Consider the following 14,490-nt stretch of genomic DNA (forward strand, 5'->3'; position numbering starts at 1 on the left):
AATGCCTGGGAGAGTGCGATATAATAATAAACGGACACATTCCCTGCCCCCGACGAGCTTACGGTCTAGAGGGGATCGTTACGGCACCCGTTGAGCGCTTGCTATGTGCCGAGCACTGTTCTAAGCACTGGATTAGATATAAGTTAAGCAGGGGGGTTGGACACGGCGAGCTTTACAATGCTTCGAAAGTGGAGAGAGCGGTGGTCGGGCATTTACGGAGGCGGAGGGAGTTCCCGGGCCAGGGGAGGGATGGGGAAAAGCGGTCGGCAGAGAGACGGATGAGATCGGGAATAAGTTGGAGCCAGAGGATCCTCCCTCCGTACATTGTCCGAGGTAACCGATCGAATCGTTGAAAGCTCTTCAATGCACACATTCCATTGTGTCCTCCCTGGCCTCGGGCAGACAGTGGAGCACAACTAAGAATAATAATAATAATAACTGTGGTATTTGTTAAGCGCTTACTCTGTGCCAACCACTGTACTAAGCACTGGGGTAGATACAAGATAACCAGGTTGAACCCAGTCCCCGACCCACATGGGCTTCACAGCCTTAATCCCTACTTTACAGATGAGGTAACTGAGGCACAGAGAAGAGAAGTGATCCGTCCAAGGTCACACAGCAGACAAATGGTGAAACCGGGATTAGAACCTAGTTCCTTCTGACTGCCAGGACCATGCTCTATCCACTAGGCCACGCCGCTTTTCGAAACTAGCAAAAGAGGACGCAGATCCCACAAGCTTCTCATCTAAGTGAGCGATCAGCAAAGAAGGGACGGATTATAATAATATAATAATAATATTGATGACATTTATTAAGAGCCTAATACCAATATTAAGAGCCAAACACTGTACTTAGAGCCGAAGTGGATTGGAAACAATCTCTCTATCACGTGGGGTTCACAGCCTAAGAGGGAGGGAGAACAGGTATTTATTTAACGCACATTTTCCAGATGAGGAAACAGAGGCACAGAGAAGTGAAATGACTTGCCCAAGGTCACACAGCTGGCAAGCAGTCAAGTCAAGATTAGAACTCAGGTCTCCTGGTCTGGTTCCAGGACGGATCCTGAGGCCCATCCCCCTACCCAAGGTACCAGGCTCCAGAGCCGGGACTGGAGCAGGGAGAGCGGGAGATCTGGGTTTGCCCACCTCGCCTCGTGTTTGTTTTCTTTTCATTTTCAAAAAAACCACAGAAATAAATCCGGGTTTGACTTTTCTCTTCCCTTTCCCAAAGGGGCCCTATCATCACCGTCCCGCTGTCCAGAAGTGGGGCCGCGTCGGGCTGTAGTTCAACAGCTTGGCCTGGCATCGGTAGAACCGGTAGGATGCCCTGACAAATTCATAAGCCAACTAACACCGCTTAGGCAAATCGCACCCCCGTCGCAGATCTCCAGATCTCCTGATTCCAGCAGACTCCGCTGCTCTCGACAATAAGAGAAACCATGGCACCGCTACCGTGATTTCCTCAGGCATTTAGAAGGCAGCATTACGTTAGTATACGATACTACTATATTGATTTTTAGAACACAGATAACCCATTGGCATCACAGGAAAGAACCACGATTGCATTCCGTGATGCCCGGGGGATCCCATTCTTCAATATTCTTGAAGTCCAAAAACCTTCCTATTACCACTCTCAGAGAGAACAGCCATCTCAAATATTTTAAGAACAGTGACACTCTTGCTGGTATATTCCAGTCTTTTCATTAGTCTGTTTTTCACCACAGTCTCTGGGCAGGGATTTGAGCTGAAACGTCCGGCCGCTCAACAACAACAGTGACCGTAAACGAAAGAACGTGATGCAAATCCTTTGAGACGGTAGCTTGAAGAACCCAGCTTGTTCCCTAGGATTTTAATCCGTCGATAGATCACAATCACTGGTATTTATTAAGCGCTTACACTATGCAGTACCGTACTAGACGGTTGGGAGAGCACAATAGCGTGGAATTGGTAGACACGATCCCCGCCTCCAGAGAGCTTAGTTTAGGGAGACGGACATTTAATTACGGAGAGAGGAAGCTGCAGATTGGAGAGAGCTCCAGCCCTTCTTTCTGTAAATTTAGGTCTGGAAATTATTTATCTTGGTGACTCCTCAAGCTGTTTCTTCTTTTCTGACAGTGTACAGCCAGTGATGAAATTTCCACTGGCATCCATCGGCGTCAGTCGACAGCAGAAGAAATTCCTTGCCGTCTTAGTTCTCCTCAGAGAATGGTATCGTCAGGGAATATCATCAGATTATTAATCGCCCCTCCCCGTTCACCATACCAGCCCCGCAGGATTAACGGTGATATCTTTACACCCCTTCACCTTACTGTCTCCTCCTCTACACTGCAAGTTCCTGGTGGGCAGAAATAGCGTTTACCAACTCGACTGTATCGTACTCTCCCAAACATCCCGCGCAGTGCTCTGCACAATAAATGCCACTGAAGGATCGTTTGATTCGCCGGCCGGCCGCTGATTCCTCCTCTAGCGGTGAAATGGGTTTAAGGATTGGGTTGAAGTTCTCAGAACGGAAATCAGCCGCAGGGGTGAAGGACGCAGGGTAACCCGTTGTCGGGTAAGGATTGCCTCTATCTGTTGCCGAACCGTACTTTCCAAGGGCTTAGTACAGTGCTCCGCACACAGTGAACGCTCGATAAATATGAATGAATGAATGAGTGAAAGGAGGATGGTGGTCAGCAGGTGGACGGGGGCGTCTGAGACAGTTTGATTGATGCTGAGAGCGGTGGTCCCCGCTGACTCGGACCGTGCCGGCCCGCATCGGTCTTTATTTTTCATAGGCTTTTCCTGTTGCGGATATCCCCCTACCTCGCTCAGCTCTGCCTGGGGAAATTTCACTTAGGTTTTCCCAATGGGCTCTCCGAGGATTTTGCGTGTGAGCCTTTTCTTATCCCCATTTCACCGCTGGAGAAATGGCATTCCGGAAGTAGCGCTTCCCAAGCGGAAGAGCCGTGAATGAAACTCAAGGCCGGTGCGCTTCGCCGTCACCATCTCCACGATCATCACCGCCCTCGCCGTTATCGTCACCGTCATCCTCACTGTTGTCACGGCCACCATCCTCATCGTCGTTACCGTCCGGTCAGCGGTAGGTACGAGCCTGACCGGCGTCCTCTCCCGCGGGGCCGGGGAGGGGGGGGTCCAGGGAGTTCCCACGGCTGGCGATCGAGGGGCTCGGCCCGGGGCCGGGGAGCCAAAGGCGGCTCCCACCCCCAACCCCGAATCCTTTGGCAACGAGCCGACACGTCCCCGCCATTTTTAGCAGCAGCGGCGGCAGCCTTGATTGTGTATTTTCTACGAGCAGAGGACTGCACTGAGCCGCTGTCTTGTTCCGAGCACTCTACTCCAGGGAGTGTCTACTGTGTTGTCCTCTAAGCTCCTCCACTAGCTGGTGTGGAGACGTGAAATGAATGACCCTTTCTAGGCTGTTTCTTGTAGGCAGGGAACATGTCTACCAAATCTATTCTGTTGTACTTTCCCACGTGCTTAGTACAGTTCTCGGCTCGGAGTAAGTGCTGAATGAAGGCCAACGATTGATTGATTCATTGGTAAAACTTAACGCTCTAAATTTCCACTTCCACCTGTCATTATCATTTTAAAACGTCACCACCTATTTTCATAAATGAGAAGACAACCTGATTTAGGATCTCCCTACAAGTCCTCCTGCTTGCTTCAAGACCGTGAGCCCGTCAGAGGGCAGGGACTGTCTCTATCGGTTGCCGACTTGTCCATTCCAAGCGCTTAGTACAGTGCTCTGCGCATAGTAAGCGCTCAATAAATACAAAAGAAGGCACTTTGAAACGGGGAATTAGGGAATTATAATATCATGGCTAAACTTCTTAATCAGCTTAAGTAGGGGCTCTCTTGCCCCCAATCTCCCAAACTCTAATCGATACTCCACTCAGCTTGGTTAGTGGAAATAGCCCGGGCTTGGGAGTCAGAGGTCACGGGTTCTAATCCCCCGCTCCTCCACTTGTCTGCTGTGTGACTTTGGACAAGTCGCTTCACTTCTCGGTGCCTCAGTGGCCTCATCTGTCAAATGGGGATTAAGACTGTGAGCCCCACGTGGGACAACCTGATTACCTTGCATCTACCCTAGCACTTAGAAGAGCACTTAAATAGTAATAATAATAATAATAATGTTGGTATCTGTTAAGCGCTTACTATGTGCCAAGCACTGTTCTAAGTGCTGGGGTAGACACAGGGCAATCAGGTTGTCCCACGTGAGGCTCACGGTCTTAATCCCCATTTTACAGATGAGGTGACTGATGCACCGAGAAGTTAAGTGACTTACCCAGCGTCACACTGCTGACATGTGGCAGAGCCGGGATTAGAACACATGACCTCTGACTCCTAAGCCCGGGCTCTTTCCACTGAGCCACGTTACTTCTCTAAAAATACCATTATTATTATTGTTATTTATGCTCCTTGTGGGCAGGAGTGTCTCTTACCGTGATCCCCAAGTGGGACAACCTTGTATCTACCCCAGCGCTTAGAACAGTGCTCGGCACCTAGTAAGCGCTTAACAAATACCAGCGTTATCGTTATTATTACCGTCGTGTGCTGCTGCCGGGATAACGGCTTCAGTCGTCACTCAGTACACACCTCTCCTCTCTCCAAAACCGTAGGGCGGCTTTCCGTTTCCCTCCCCGTCAAGCAAAGACTCTTCCCCGTCAACCTGGAGGCTCTCCGTCAAGGGAACCCATCTCACGTTTCCACTCCTCCCCGACTCACGCTCTCCCTTCCGCCTAAACCCGCCTTCCAGCTCTTCCTTGCCTTGGACTCTCCCGCCTCCATCCTCTCGCTCTTGCTGTTCCCTTGGCTTGAAACTAATAACGAGGACTGTGGTATCTGCTAAACCCTTACTACGTGCCAGACACTGTACTAAGCACCGAAGTGGATACAAGCAAATCCGGTCGGACAAAGTCGGCTTCTCAGTGCCTCGGTTTCCACAGCCTTAAGACGGGGATTCGGTATCTGTCCCCCTTCCTAGCTATTCATCTCATTCCCTTGCACTCGTTCAGTCTGTTTGGATAATATTATTTTTAAAAATCTTTTCTGTCCGTCCCCTCTATTAGAGCTGGAAAAATACCCCCAAGTCGAGCTTATTCGTCCGGTCATCGGGAACAGGTCTGAAAGCCCCCCTGGTTGACCCATCTGACTTTCCGACCTTGAGAATAGTATGCTGTAAAATGTGACTAAACGGTGAACTTTGATTAACACTTCAGCTATCTGGAGTTGCTGGAATAAATGTCAATGTCGTTAGGGTTTTCCATCTGGAGCAGAAATGTATCATTTTAATTTTAATGGGCTAGTGAATTAAGTGGATTCCACTGAGATGTTCCCGCAAATTACTCTCGGAGCAGGTTCTCAACTTTCAAAAGAGGCTCTACAAATAATGACAAAAGGAGGAAATCAGGTCCTAGTTCAGATTTCCCGGCATCGCCGGAGAATGCCACGCTTCAAAATCAGGTCATTGCACCCGTTAGTACGTGGCCTCCGAGACCGGCAGGCAGTTTCTCACTTGTAGACTGCTAGGTTGTAGGTTCCTTGAGGAGAAAGAAGAAAAATGAAAGAAGAGGGAGAAAAAGAAGAAGAAGAAGAAGAAGAAAAAGGAGTAGAAGAATCATAGCGTGAACCCCCCGATTGGACTGTGAGCCCGTCTTTGGGCCGGGATTGTCTCTATCTGTTGCCGAATTGTACATTCCAAGCGCTTAGTACAGTGCTCTGCACATAGTAAGCGTTCAATAAATACTATTGAATATTTGTTAAGCACTTAGGATTTGCAAGCACTGCGGCAAATTCAACACCATCAGGTCAGACAGACGGTGTCCAACAGCGTGGAAGCAGCTAGGCCTAGGGGATAAAACACGGACCTGAGAGCCATTCATTCATTCATTCATTCATTCATTCAATAGTATTTATTGAACGCTTACTATGTGCAGAGCACTGTACTAAGCGCTTGGGATGAACAGGTCGGCAACAGATAGAGACAGTTCCTGCCCTTTGAGGGGCTTACAGTCTAATCGGGGGAGACGGCCAGACAAGAACAATGGCAGTAGAGTCAAGGGGAAGAACATCTCATTAAAAACAATGGCAAATAAATAGAATCAGGGTGATGTACATCTCATTAAACAAAATAGACAAAATAAATAGGGTGATAAAGATATATACAGTCGAATGGACGAGTACAGTGCCGAGGGGGTGGGATGGGAGAGGGGGAGGAGGAGAGGGAAAGGGGGGAGAAGAGGGTTTAGCTGCGGAGAGGTGAAGGGGGGTAGAGGGAGCAGAGGGAAAAAGGGGGGAGCTCAGTCTGGGAAGGCCTCTCGGAGGAGGTGAGTTTTAAGTAGGGTTTTGAAGAGGGGAAGAGAATCAGTTTGGCGGAGGTGAGGAGGGAGGGCGTTCCGGGACCGCGGGAGGACGCGGCCCGGGGGGTCGACGGCGGGATGGGCGAGACCGAGGGACGGTGAGGAGGTGGGCGACGGAGGAGCGGAGCGCGCGGTGTGGCCGGTAGAAAGAGGGAAGGGAGGAGAGGTAGGAAGGGGCCAGGTGATGGAGAGCCTCGAAGCCTAGAGTGAGGAGTTTCAGAAGGACCTGGGTTCTAGTCCCAGCTCTGCTGCTTGTCTGCTCTTTGACCTTGGACAAATTACTTGTAAAAGAAGCAGCATGGCTCAGTGAAGAGAGTACGGGCCTGGGAGTCAGAAGGATGTAGGCTCTAATCCCAGCTCCGCCACATCTCCCGGGTGACCTTGGGCAAGTCGCTTAACTTCTCTGTGCCTCAGTTACCTCACCTGTAGAATGGGGATAGGAGTGTAAGCCCCATCTGGGACAAGGACTGTGTCCAACCTGATTAACTTGTATCTATCCCAGCCCTTAGGACAGTGCTTGGCACCTAGTAAGCACTTAACGAATACCGTAATCGTCATTATTAATTATTACTTTACTTCTCTGTCCTCAGTTACCTCATCTGATTACATTATTATTGTTATTATTATTATCTATAAAATGGGGGGACTAGGACCGTGAACCCCATGTGGGACATGAAATAATAATGTTGGTATTTGTTGAGCGCTTACTATGTGCAGAGCACTGTTCTAAGTGCTGGGGGAGATACAGGGTAATCCGGTTGTCCCACGCGAGGCTCACAGTTAATCCCCATTTTACAGATGGGGTCACTGAGGCACAGACAAGGGAAGTGACTTGCCCACGGTCACACAGCTGACAAGTGGCAGATCTGGGATTCGAACTCATGACCTCTGACTCCCAAGCCTGGGCTCTTTCCACTGAGCCAGGCTGCTTCTCTATGAAACGTATCCAACCTGACTACCTTGTATCTACCCTCGCGCTTAGTTCCTGGCACATAGTAAGCACTTCAGAAATACCATAAAAACAAACAAAAATTTTTTAAAAACCCTCAAAAACGTGGGGCTCCAGATCGAAGAGGGAGGGAGAACGTTGTACAGATGAAGAAACGGAGAAATTCAGTGACTTGCCCCAGTTCACCCAGCGGACGAGTGTTGGAGCCAGAGTTAGAACTCAGATCTCCTGACTTCCAGTCCTGTTCTCTTTCTCCTTGGGCATGCCGCTTCTGTACCAACCAGATCTGGGATTAGGTGGTTATTACTTTCCAAGCGCTTAATACTGTGCTCTGCACCCAGTAAGCGCTCAATAAATACGATTGAATGAATGAATTCCTCAATCTAATTAAAGCTTCTGTTGCTGGTAGTACACTGAACTGTTGGCCACCGACATTTTTCATTTCCTTGGCACGACCCAGGTGCTGGTGCTATTAGGATTTGAATTAAGTAAATCCTCATTATGTGTTTATAACCAGTGAGTGTGCCTGAGTGATCTGTGTGTGTGGAACTCACATATTCAATCTGTCATCCAATCCTGTCGGTTCTATCTTCATAACGTTGCTAAAATCTTCCCTTCCCTCTCCATCCAAACTGCTACGAGGCTGATCCAAGCGCTTATCCCACCTTGACTATTACATCAGCCTCCTTATCCATCTTCCCGCCTCCTGTCTCTCCCCACTCCAGTGCATGCAACATGCTACTGCCTGAATAATTTTTCTACCAACATATTCGCCCCATGTTTCTCCACTCCTCAGAAACCTCCAGTGGTTGCCCGTTCAACAGAAATTCCTCACCGTTGGCTTTAAAATAATCACCTCACCCCCTCCTACCCTATTATCTTCTTATGCAGTGGAGTCGTGTCCGACCCATAGCGACGCCATGGACACATCTCTCCCAGAACGCGCTCCACTTCCATCTGCAATCGTTCCGGTAGTGGATCCATAGAGTTTTCTTGGTCAAAATCCGGCAGTGGTTTACCATCGCCTCCTTCCGCGCAGTAAACTCGAGTCTCCGCCCTCGACTCTCACCCGGGCCGCTGCTGCCCAGCACGGGTGAGTCTTGACTTGTAGCAGATGGTCTTCCACTCGCTAACCACTGCCCAAGCTAGGAATGGAACGGGTAGGCCTCTGCTTGACTCTCCTCTTCCTCCCGTAGCCGAGACTGGTAGAGGACTGGAAACTCTCCGGGTGCGACCCTGAGAGGGGTCTCCAACTTTATCTTTCTGATTTCTTACTATGATCCAGCCTCTTCTGACACCAACCTAGTCACTCCATCTCGTCTCTCCTCACCTCACTCCTTGAGGTGTCTTCCATCTTCCTGGAACTCCTTCCCCCTTCATATCTGACAGATTACCACTCTTCCCACCTTCAAAGCCTTATCGTCCATTCACTCATTCAGTTGTATTTACCGAGCGCTTATCGTGTGCAGACCACTGTATTAAGCTCTTGGGACAGTACAACGATAAATAATGACATTCCCCACCCACGACGAGCTGACACTCTACAGAATCACCTCTCCTCCAAGAGGCCTTCCCTGTCTAATCCCTCATTTCACCTATTCGCTTTCCCTTCCGCCATACCTGGCATTTAGATTGGAATCCTTTATTCATCCCACCCTAAGCCCCACCAAACTTATGTAACATATTCAAAATTCATTTTATCGTCTGCTCCCCGTCTAGACTATAAATCCCTTTTGGGCAGGGAACATTTCTACCAACTCTGTTATGCTCTACTCTCCCAACTGCACACAGTAAGTGCTCAATCAATACAAACGACAGACTGAACCCGTAATTTCAGGGGGACAAAGGCACTTGGCATTCCTGTAGACACCACCTGGCAGCCCGAAGGGTGCTGGACCGACTAGCCAAACCCCAAATGCCTCTTGTGCCTTTTGGGGTTCAAATTTTAAGAGTCACAGGATGATGATAGCAAGCTCTCTGGGCATTCTTAATGTGTAGGAGCATGGGGAACCTTATTCAATGACATTTTTACCACTATAAAAGCAGCATGGCATAGTGGATAGAGTGGTTAGAGTAGCATAGTGGGAGGCAGAAGGCCACGGGTTCTAATCCCCGCTCCGCCACGTGTCCGCCACGTGGCAAGTCACTACTCTGGACCTCGGTTGTCTCCTCTGTAAAATGGGGGTTGAGATGGTGAGCCCCACATGGGGCAGGGACTGTGTCCAAGTTGATTTGCTTGTATCCACCCCAGCGCTTAGTACGGTGCCTGACACATAGTAAGCGCTTAACAAATACCATCATCACTCTCACTGTAACACGGACCGCTATAACACTACTGCTATTACTATTGGCAAGTCACTTCACTTCTCTGTGCCTCGGTTACCTCATCTGTAAAATGGGGATTAACTGTGAGCCCCACGTGGGACAGCCTGAGGACCCTGAATCTACCCCAGCGCTTAGAACGGTGCTCTGAACATAGTAAGCACTTAATTACCAACATTATTATTATTATAACTTTGTGTTAATGTCTGTCTCCCACTCTAGACTGTAAGCTCATTGTGGGCAAGGAATGTGTCTGCATATACTTATACTGTGATAATAATAATGATGATAATGGCATCTGTTAAGCGCTGACTATGTGCCAACCACTGTTCTAAGCGCTGGGGTAGATACCAGGTAGTCAGGTTGTCCCACGTGGGGCTCACAGTGTCAATCCCCATTTTATAGCTGAGGTAACTGAGGCCCAGAGAAGTGAAGTGACTTGTCCGAGGTCACCCAGCGGACACTTGGCGGAGCCGAGATTAGAACCTGTGACCTTCTGACTCATTCATTCCTTCATTCAGTCATATTTACTGAGCGCTTACTGTGCGCGGAGCACTGCCAAGTGCCGGGAAAATACAATGGGGCGACAGAGACAATCCCTACCCAACAACGGGCTCCCAGTCTAGGAAGGGGGAGACAGCCGACCAAACCAAACAAGTAGACGGGCGTCAGTAGCATCCAAATCAATCAATAAAATTATAGATATATCACATCATTAATAAAATGAATAGAATAATAAGTATGTACAAATATACACAAGGGCGGCGGGGCGGGGAGGGGGTAGAGCAGAGGGAGGGAGTAGGGGCAGAGGAAAAGGGAGGCTCGGTCTGGAAGGAGGCGAGCTTTCTGTAGGGTTTTGAAGGGAGGAAGTGATTCCCAGGGCCATGTTGTCTCCGCTACTCCATGCTGCTTCTCTCTCCCCTAAGTACTTCGTACGGCGCTCTGCACGCGATAAGCACTACTGTGTGATAACCTGTGTGTGTGGAACTCACATATTTGTAATAACTATTAGAACTTCCACTCACTCTACTAGTATTACTGCTAATTTTATTATTACCGTTACTAGAAAAGAGTCCCTGCCTTCAGTGTAAATTGTCCCGGACGCTCTCCCCTGACTCTTCCCTTTCAGGATTTCGGGATGAGGCTGTTGGGACTCTCCTCCCAGCGGACTGCCATCTTTGATCGAAAAGTTAACGACGTGTTCACCTTGACCCAGTCTCCCAAAGAGCCAGATCTGCTCATTCTCGTTTTCCAGAGAAAGAATCCATTCTATTTATTGCTATTCTATTTATTCTATTCAATTCTATTTATTGCCATTGTTCCTGTCTGTCCGTCTCCCCCGATTAGACCGTAAGCCCGTCAAAGGGCAGGGACCGTCTCTATCTGTTACCGATTTGTACATTCCAAGCGCTTAGTGCAGGGCTCTGCACATGGTAAGCGCTCAATAAATACTATTGAATGAAGGAATGAATAACTCCTGCAAGATTTTTCCACATCACCCACCGTCCATCCCCACCAAGGCAATGGGGTGGCACAGCTGTTTTTCTTACCGTCCAAATAACTTTTTCATTACTCTGTTTTTAAAACCAAAGAGTGTGTGGGCTCCAGCTTGTTTACAGTCTTAAGCTAGGTGATGTATTTTCTTTCACTTCAGGAAGATTACAGAAAGGAAAGGCAGAGAAGGAATCCAGAAACAAGGAGTCAGTGCGAAATGTGGGCTCTTTGAGCATTTACGAAAGAGGCCTTACTATTGAGGGGTGTTATGGTGAACAATATGGAAGAATTTCGACGTGGACTGGTTTGTTGGAGCACAACTGCACTTAGATTACAATATCACACATAGCCTCTCAAATAGACCTAATGCCTGTATACTCAATATGCATTAATTGCTGATGACAATTAGCTTAATTCTAAAACTGGGGGAATGGGCTTTTAAATCTCAAGAGTAGCAGGATATGATTCAAGTTTCCAGAGTTGAGAAAATGTCTTGAAACTATTTCACGGTCAGGAAATTCATCATTAAATGAGACATCGGTACAAGATTTGAAACTTTAAGGACCTGCTTATGATGGCTGTGTTTCTCTTAAGCCCTTCCGTCTGACTCTTCAGTGGCATTCAGATTCTTTACTGGAGGTTGCTAACGGTGAAGACTTTCCCTAGGTCTGGTGCCCTTAACTATTAGATTGTAAGTTTCTTGAGGGCAGAGACTACGTGACTGGTTTCTGGTGTACTCTATCAACCATACAGTAAAGTGATTGATAACGGCTCTCGTTTCAATTTAAAAAAAAAATGCATGAATGAAATCAAATTGAAAATGTATCTACGGTCGGTGGAATTTAAAATGGAGGAAAGGCAAATCGATTTTTGTAATCACAGAAACCTGGTGTCCTCTTAAGGGAGAGGGCATAAGGAAGAGTTATGGGTATTTAAACTTACGATATTTTATTAGGTGACTGGGAATAGGCAGCATGGAAAATAATGGCAACAGGCCTGAAAATAGAAACCACTATAACAGGAAAGACCAGGGTAGGACCAGGCAGAAGGAAGTCTCTCAATGCTGGCCAAGTTATTTTGGAATTATTTGCCAAAAAAAATAAATCCAGACAGGAGGAGATGAATCTCTTTCGGTTAGCTAAGAAGAGCAGCGTAGCCTAGTGGAAAGAACACAGGCCTGGGAAACAGAGGACCCAAGTTCTAGTCCCGGCCATGCCACTCGGATGCCCTGTCACCTTGGATAAGTCACTTAACTTCTCCGTGACTCAGTTTCCTCATCTGTGAAAGCGGGCTACAACATCAGATCTCCCTCCTACTGTGAGTCCCATGTGGGACAGGGACTTGTGTCTGACCTGACTATCTTACCCCAGTGGTCGGTACACTCTAAAAACTGTAATTATCATTAGGTTGACCCCGGGTAGGTTTAATAATAATAATAATAATAATAATAATGTTGGTATTTGTTAAGTGCTTACTATGTGCAGAGCACTGTTCTAAGCGCTGGGGGAGATACAGGCTAATCAGGTTGTCCCACGTGAGGCTCACAGTCTTAATCCCCATTTTACAGATGAGGTAACTGAGGCACAGAGAAGGTAAGTGACTTGCCTACAGTCACACAGCTGACAGGTTACTGTGATGCATCACATTTCTTAGTTCTTCAAAGTCAGCAGATCCCACTCATGCCATTTCACCTGGGGCTGTTGTCAGTATATTTTTGTATTTAGACACTGTGGGTACCGTGGGATAATAATCATGATAATAATGTTGGTATTTGTTAAGCGCTTACTATGTGCCGAGCACCGTTCCAAGGTAATCAGGTTGTCCCTCGTGAGGCTCACAGTCTTCATCCCCATTTTACAGATGAGGTCACTGAGGCCCAGAGAAGTTAAGTGACTTGCCCACAGTCACACAGCTGACAGGCGGCAGAGCCGGGATTCGAACCCATGACCTCTGACTCCCAAGCCCGTGCTCTTTCCACTGAGCCACGCTGCTTCTCTAAGCACGGCCTCTAAGGGATGGCCATGAGGCGGCTGGCCTGGCCCTTGGCAGAGGAGCTGGACGGTGGAGGCGGGGATGAGCAGAGTCCACTTCAAGGAGCAAGGATGGACTGGTTGTCCACTTCCGTCCTCGGGGTAGCTAGACTAGGTTCTCCACCTTTGCCGGGCCCCTTGGGACAAAAGGTTGTGAGCGGGACAGCCACGCCTCTTGGAGCCCTTCGGAAAATGGCGGACCGAGGCAGGAATTCCTCCCAGAAGTGGGGGGAATGTCCACTCCCTCTGGCCTCTTCCCTGGAGGGCAGAATAAGGTTTTCCGCACACACTCAACCACAGAAGCATCTAGTCCTCGCCTCCCGGGAGATTAAAATCACAAGCTGCTCAGGGCCCAGGATTTAAGGGGAATCAGAGATACTGGTTGAAATGCTTTAATCCTAGGACGCTTGGACATCACGATACCGACTGTGGTATTTGTTAAGTGTTTATTCTCTGCCGAGCACCGTGCTAAGCACTGGGGTACATATACTACAATCGGATCAGACAGGACGCGGGAGGGGGGGATAGGTATTTAATCTGGAGATGTTAAGTAACTAGTCCAGGGTCACAGAGCTGGCCTGAGGTGGAGCCCAAATGATAATAATGATGACATTTGTTAACTACATACCATGTTAAACACTTCCCTCTAGACTACAAACGCACTGAGGGCAGGAAACGCTTGCATTAATTCTCTTTTATATATTTTCCCAGGGACTTGGTGTTACGCTCTGCACACGGTAAATGCTCAATAAATACGATTGATTGATTGATTGATTGATTGATGTCCCAAGTACTCTACTCAACCCTGGGGTAAATCCAGTATAAACCGATTGGACAGAGGACACACACTTCACAGCCTAAAGGAGAGGAGCTATCTAATCCCCATTTTACAGCTGAGTAAAATGAGGCACAGAGAACTCAAACTGAATTCCCTAAGGTCAAATAGAAAACGGCAAATGAAGAAGCAGCGTGGCCCAGTGGAAAGCGCGCAGGCCCACGAGTCAGAGGATCTGGGTTCTAATCCCAGTTCTGCCTCATCTGCTGTCTCCTGGGGCAAATCACTTAATCTTCTCTGTGCCTCAGTTCTCGGTTACCTCATCCGTGGAATGGGGATAAAGACCGTGAGCCCCATGTGGAACGTGGACTGTATCCTGTATCTACCTCTTACTTAATAACTACAATATCTGGCACGCAGTGAGCACTAACCAATACCATTTTTTAAAAATCGGTAGAGCCAGAATTAAAAATCCCAGGCACATGCTCTTTCCACTAGGACATACGGCTTCGGGATATGATTTCTTTTACCAAATTCTGATCTTGAGGCATTTTAGGAG

General features: G+C 48.1%; 1 protein-coding gene and 1 non-coding gene across 2 annotated transcripts in view; both read right to left on the bottom strand.

Annotated features, from left to right (window-relative positions):
* BANK1 (B cell scaffold protein with ankyrin repeats 1) overlaps positions 1-14,490 on the bottom strand; it is a 311,769-nt gene that overhangs the window by 148,521 nt on the left and 148,758 nt on the right. The window lies entirely within an intron of this gene.
* On the bottom strand, positions 8,414-8,556 carry LOC114815707. The gene has a single exon (XR_003763510.1). It is a non-coding gene; the product is annotated as a small nucleolar RNA SNORA7 (small nucleolar RNA).

This window comes from Ornithorhynchus anatinus, chromosome 12 (assembly GCF_004115215.2).
Source record: "Ornithorhynchus anatinus isolate Pmale09 chromosome 12, mOrnAna1.pri.v4, whole genome shotgun sequence".
NCBI classification, from domain to species: Eukaryota; Metazoa; Chordata; class Mammalia; order Monotremata; family Ornithorhynchidae; genus Ornithorhynchus; species Ornithorhynchus anatinus.